The sequence below is a fragment of the Amblyomma maculatum genome, chromosome 1 (assembly GCF_055883805.1).
Source record: "Amblyomma maculatum isolate TAMU_Amacu chromosome 1, ASM5588380v1, whole genome shotgun sequence".
In the NCBI taxonomy this organism is placed as follows: domain Eukaryota; kingdom Metazoa; phylum Arthropoda; class Arachnida; order Ixodida; family Ixodidae; genus Amblyomma; species Amblyomma maculatum.
In genome coordinates this window covers 224,129,272-224,136,163 of record NC_139344.1, presented here as the reverse complement: position 1 = coordinate 224,136,163, position 6,892 = coordinate 224,129,272, and the positions used below count along the sequence as shown (strand labels likewise).

At 47.3% G+C, this 6,892-nt stretch overlaps 1 long non-coding RNA gene across 1 annotated transcript in view; it reads right to left on the bottom strand.

Annotated features, from left to right (window-relative positions):
- Positions 1-632: 632 nt before the first annotated feature.
- The window catches only part of LOC146205740 (uncharacterized), a 33,483-nt gene continuing 27,223 nt past the window's right edge, over positions 633-6,892 (bottom strand). Inside the window, exon 4 of the long non-coding RNA XR_014703221.1 lies at positions 633-744. This is a non-coding gene — a long non-coding RNA (uncharacterized LOC146205740). The remainder of the gene's footprint in view (positions 745-6,892) is intronic.

Below are 6,892 nucleotides of genomic sequence, written 5' to 3'. Positions count from 1 at the left end.
TATCCAATCAGTGGGGGCAAGGGATCACTCGAGGTGCCGCCCACTGCCGAGGGTGAACCTCCTTGCACATCTTCCGGTGGCGAGGGCAAATCGTCCTATATCGATGACGATTTTATGCGGGCGATGGAGTTTCGGTACCAGGGCAAAATGGTCCGAGAAGTCGCCTATTGACGGTGGTCATTCACCCCGCGAAATTCCAAGGGGGCCACCTGCTTGCCTCGAGAATTCGGCGAACGGGGTCAATGCTGCTCGGCGACGCGTCTCGTGCCCATTAAGAACAATAGGTGCCCTGTTGTCGCCGTCGCTTCGCTGCTTTTGTTCGCGGTCGCTCACCGGCGTCCGCTAAGTACGCCTCCATTGTGAGCTGCTGAAGCCTAGCCGGAACTCCGGTCACAACAGCCTACACACATTTGTGTAGTGGGGACTGGTTTGAGAGAAAAGGGAAGAGCAGAAACAGACAACACAGCGCTGAACTAACATCTGACATTTATTTGGCGCTTCGCATATAAATACATGCGGCCGACAAAAAAATGAATAAGAAACAGCGCACTGAGCACACTCGCCCGCTAGGAACACCACACAGCAATGGCTAGGTCATACAGTGCAGGAAACGAAATTGATTTCCCGATAGGGGCGCTTTCACAGCTGTCACTCGCCTTCTTGATATCTGTTGCCTCAATTATTTTTCGACACAACTCATATTTCCTTGCAACAACTCGGCAATTTTTGAACTGCAGAATGTACCTGCGTTCACGACAATGGATGCTGAGGTTACGAGAGTGCATTTCGGTGCTGCCCGAGTCTATCATTTAGGCACTGTCTTGTGTCTGGAACAGACACATTATTACATGGAAGGAAATTGAATGCACAATATTTTTTGACACTTCAGATATTTCTGTTCATGCTTTTTCGGGAACTCGAGGATTGACGCGCATAGATAAAATTTCTAGCTTTTCAGGAGCTGAGAAAACAACGTCCACTCCTGCTCTTTTTCCAACCTATCTTAAATTATGTGAGAAGTTATGTATGTATGAAATGACTGCCACTTGCTTTCTTGTTTTACATTCAGGGCTGGGAATAATAGTTGAGGAACATTTGCATCTATTTAGCAACACATCAGCCACAGAGAAAAGCACGTGAATTGGTTAGCTAGAAGCAATCATGCCTATGCACCTTAATACTAAGAGCTCGTTCAGTTTGATCCACACGGTATTTTTGTGAGAGCCGCTTAACGCGTGACGTTAAAACTACTCTTTTTACGAGCTTGCAGTGCGAGAAACTGTACGGGAGCAGTTATTTATTCAATTCATTTATTTTTGTGAGCAGTTACAAAGCAACTCTGAATGGCCCCTGGGCTAAAAGTTGCACTCAACAACTTGACGATGGCCCAGGGGCCAGAGTACAAGACAGGAGTCGACGCAGTTTTCATTGCATATAAACAATAATAAAAGCAATCCACTCATCAAAACCACTAAAATATGTACAAGCCTAATTAGTGCCAAACGCAGATGCATATAAAATAGAAACTGTTATAATACAGAAGCACATCACGAACCAAAACTAACAACTACATCGTCTTACCTAGACAAGGCACATAAACAGAAAGTTCGAGAAGATGAAAATGATGCGTATTATTTTAGCACAGATTACGAAAGAATATTTTTAGTTCTTTCTTAGATGAAAACGCCAGTTTAAGGTATTTGTTGAAAAGGGATGGTAGATTGTTTTAATGACTGAAGTTTGTATTGGGTGCGGAAATTGGGAACTAACCAGTGAGGAAGGATTCTAATGCATACATCCGTTATCCGGTGTTGTAATGATGCAACAAGCTTAATAAAATTGACAGATTCTGCATAAGGGAGGTAGAGTTGGTTTAACAATTTATGTTCATAACTGTGTGTGATTCGAATAATGTCATACTTCGGAAATAGGTTTTTGTAGTTGTGTCTATGCCAACGTTCGCAACATAGCGCAAGACTTTGTTCTGAAGCACGTTGATTTTATCAGTATTCCATTTTGTTGTTGTGCTCCAAACAAGAGTACAGTAGTTTACGTGAGTTGCAAATAGAGCATGATATAACTGCAGTTTAACTTGTTCTGGTAGTATATTTCTGCAGCAGGACATAGTGCCTGCTATCACTGAGAGCTTTTTGCACATATTGTTAATGTGGTGATCCCAGCTTAGATGACAGTTTAGTGTAATGCCCGGAACCTTCTGCTCATCTATTATTGTGATGCGATCATTCATAAAGCTGATAATTTTTGAGTGTGAATGTTTTATTGCGCGGCCTAAACAGTAAACATTTCGTCTTTGTAGGATTAATTACAATGTGCTTTGACTGGGACCACCGTGCAAGCTTATTAAGAGTTGCCCCTGGGCTCCAAAGACTAGCAATATCGGTAGAAAACTAAGTTTAAATAATGAAATCTGATGGTACCTTTTACAAGAACTTCGTGAGTTATATCTAGAGGAGCACAAACATAAAAACAATGGCCAAATGTTGAGCCACTTCCATGCTTAAGGTTTTACTGTCACAGGCAATCAAAACAAGTCATCAACAAGCGGACAAACTTCAACTGTACTTCATCACTCCAATCAACGACAATGCAGGTGTGTCTTCAAAGCGGCCCTGTACTGACGTGCGAGATTGCAACGAGCTGTGTCATCGAGATCGATGTACTTACGGCCTCAAGGTTTTCTTTTAGCGGCAGAAAAGTGTGCAGAGATTGCATTTATGGGAGAATATGTCAGCCGCTACCCTATTCATGGAGTAATGATACCGTGTGTCTCCAATCAGATTCTTGGGAGTAATCGAAGACTATGTTGGTCGAAACATTAATATGGTGAAAAAGAGGCTAATCAATTTTTGTCATTTTCTTCGTTTAATGGCAGGCATCAAATGGGGTCCAACTGAGCTCTCCTTACTACGGCTTTACGAGACTGTTGGCTACATCGGGTACAGTATCCAAGTACTCTCTAATATGAACATTTCCTGCTTGCGAACTTTAGAGAGCGTGCAAGCACAGGACTGCAAATATGCCTTGGACTGCCCAGATGCACCTCCAACAAAGGCACAATTGAAGAGGCGCATGTTCGCCCAGTAGCCATTAACTTGTAACACGATCCACTTCGTGCATATTTACGAGCACTTACACGACACCGTTATCACCCACTGAGCAAGATTCTGGATGGGCGGCCGAACTGTAGTTTTCAAGTGCAATCCGCTGCCATCAGTCGTAAGTACCGACAGGATATGACCTCCCATATCGTCCCACCCAACCACCATGAGTGATGGGTAAACCTTCGGTGCACCTACGTGTTCCCGGGATTTTTACAAGATGGCGCTGGGATTAATGGAGACCACAAGTACGACTCGGCTCCTGCAGCTCGGCGTCCATAACACGTACCCTAGAAGAAATAGCCGAGGCATACCTCACTGCGCAAATGGAACGCCTCTCTACCACCAAGATAGGCCGCAGTATACTGACGTCCTTGGGTTACAACCCCCGAGCTTCCAGCCGGCAATCGCACGAGATCAGCGAAGAGGCCCGGGCCCACATCTACGAGGACACCCGCAAGGGGTCTTTAAAGAAAATAAAGTGAAGTGAAAGTGATGTGATGTGACCCCATCCCGAAGAACGTGCACCCCGAGTATAACCAAGAACGGCGGCAAGCGCGAGCCAAGGTCCTCGCCGAACAACACGCCCAAGACCCGCACGCCCGGAACGTGGATGCAGCGGAATACAAGCGAGGATTCGTGGCAGTGGCCGTTGCGGCGGCTACCGTCATCAAGACAACGCAGCGAGCGTGCGGTTCACGGACGCCACAGACGCCGAGGAGGTTGCCATAGATCTGGCAATCTCCGAGGCCGAGTGTCGCGCCGTGCTCAGCTACTCGAGGGATGCCGTGCGCAACTTTGCCAAGGGGCGAGTGGGCGCGCCGGCGGCCGCCATCATCGGCAAGCTCCAGCTCCAAGACCGCGGCCGCATACGCATCAAGTGGTTCCTGACGTACGCGGGCGAGTGTGCATCCTCACCGAATCACAACGAGACGGCCCATTCGGTGGCGTGAGCGCTTACTTTCCGCGCCCCCAAGAGTGACCGTTCCAAGCGGTGGTTCGAAACCAAGAATCGAGTGACAAGTTACGAGGAAGTTACTAAGTGTTACCGTCTAGCTCGCCGGGCAATGTCGCCTCCTCACCCGGCACTCAGTCGGGAGGAGGCCGTCATCTTAAGGCAAATACAGACCGTGTCATTCCTCGCCCCGGCAGTGCTGCACGTACTTGAGCCCGACGTCTACACGAGTCGTGTATGCAGTGTGTGTGAAGTGGGTCCGGCGGACCAATGGCACATCATGTGGGACTGTGCCAGGTTCCCGACCGAAGCTACTTGCAGGACATACCCGCCCGAACTTCAAAGTGCTGTGCAAAGTACAGACAAGGACAGTCAACTATGGGCCGTCCAGCAGGCCCGGGGTGCGCTCGAAAAGCACAAGACTCACGACCCACCACTAACAGGTGGAAATGCGGTAATGCAGGAAATGCGGTAATGCCTGCCTGCCTGCCTGCCTGCCTGCCTGCCCGGCTGCCCGCCCGCCCGGCTGCCCGCCTGCCTACCTACCTACCTACCTACCTACCTACCTGCCTGCCTGCCTGCCTGCCTGCCTGCCTGCCTGCCTGCCTGCCTGCCTGCCTGCCTGCCTGCCTGCCTGCCTGCCTGCCTGCCTGCCTGCCTGCCTGCCTGTGCCCGCCCGCCCGCCTGCCTGCCTGTGCCCGCCCGCCCGCCTGCCTGCCTGTGCCCGCCCGCCCACCTACCTGCCTGCCCGCCCGCCCGCCCGCCCACCCACCCACCCACCCACCCACCGACCGACCGACCGACCTACCTACCTACCTACCTACCTACCTACCTACCTACCTACCTACCTACCTACCTACCTACCTACCTACCTACCCACCCACCCACCTACCCACCTACCCACCTACCTACCTACCCACCTACCTACCTACCCACCTACCTTACCTACCTTACCTACCTTACCTACCTAAAGAAATCAATGATACCGCTTAGTGGGCTCAAACAACCTACTCTGGCACACACCTGGTCAGAATATCATAATTATATTCACGTATACACTGACGGATCTGTGTCAGCACAGACATCCACTGCAGCTGTGGTCATACCCGCTACGACTCCATTTCCTTTTGGGGCATACTTTTACGTCAACTGCTGCTGAACTTGTAGCCCTTTGGGAATCTATAAGCTAGATATGTGAGGAATCACCACAAAAATGGTGTATATTCATGGACCCAAAGACTGCATTGGAAATTTTGGAAAATTTCTTACACCACAACGCCTACCAGTCTCGGGCACTGAACATCATAAAGCTCCTTACATCTGCCGACTGCAATGCCACAGGATAATGTTTCATGGATCCCTGTCTACTGCGGGTTCTATGCAAATGAACAGGCCGAGGCTGAAGCAAAAATTGCCTCCAAACAGCTGTGCATTTTCTAGAGCAGATGCTACGTATCTTCTTACGAACATAGAAGAATGCTATGGCAACTTACCGGGCCCAGCCAGACGCCCAACACATCCGTCTAAGAAGACTCGAACACTGATATTTTATGTGCCGCGTGAAATTCCGCGCCATCATGCACCCTTGCTACATAGCCTTCATTTAAACGTGGCTTTCACGCGCAGATACTTGCATTTAATCTGACAGGTGGACTCCCCGGAATATAAAAACTTGTGGCATCCCCGAGACTGTGGACCATAGATTATTGGTGTGCTAAGTGTATGCGCGTGAACGAAAAGCGCTAGCCGTTTCCTTGATGCGTTTGGACAAGAGGCCTCTGTCGGAGGAGTTGCTGTTGGGTGCTTGGCAGGCCAAGGGGAAGGGTGTCCAGGCAGTGCGGGCTCTTTGCCGTTTTTTGTGCGCCACTAGACTTTACTCTCGCTTGTAAAGCATTTTGCCGTTCATCTATATATTTTAACATGACTTCTCCCACATTGTCACCCATCATGATCCTCTTTCCTCAGCCCTTCCCTTTCCTTAGTGTAGAGGTGCAGGCCAGATTTTAATCATTCGGGCCAACCTCTCTGCATTTCCTTTCAATAAACTTACCTACCGACCTGTCTGTCTATCTATCCATCCATCCATCTATATATCCGTATGTCTATCGATCCATCTACCAACCTATCCATCTATCCATCAATCCATCTACCTCCATCCATCTACCTTTCCATCTACCCATCTACTTATCTCTCAATTTACCTATCTATCCATATACCTACTACCCATATATCCATCCATCCATCCATCTATTCATCCATCCATCTATCCATCTATTCATCTATCCATATATCTATCATCTATCCATCTATTCATCATCTATCCATGTATTCATCATCTATCTATCTATCTATCTATCTATCTATCTATCTATCTATCTATCTATCTATCTATCTATCTATCTATCTATCTATCTATCTATCTATCTATCTATCTATCTATCTATCTATCTATCTATCTATCTATCTATCTATCTATCTATCTATCTATCTATCTATCTATCTATCTATCTATCTATCTATCTATCTATCTATCTATCTATCTATCTATCTATCTATCTATCTATCTATCTATCTATCTATCTATCTATCTATCTATCTATCTATCTATCTATCTATCTATCTATCTATCTATCTATCTATCTATCTATCTATCTATCTATCTATCTATCTATCTATCTATCTATCTATCTATCTATCTATCTATCTATCTATCTATATATCTGTAGATAGCATTTGACTCAGTAGAAACCTCAGCGGTGATGCAGGCATTGCAAAATCAGGGGGTAGACGAGCAGTAGGTGAAAGTGCTGGAAGATAT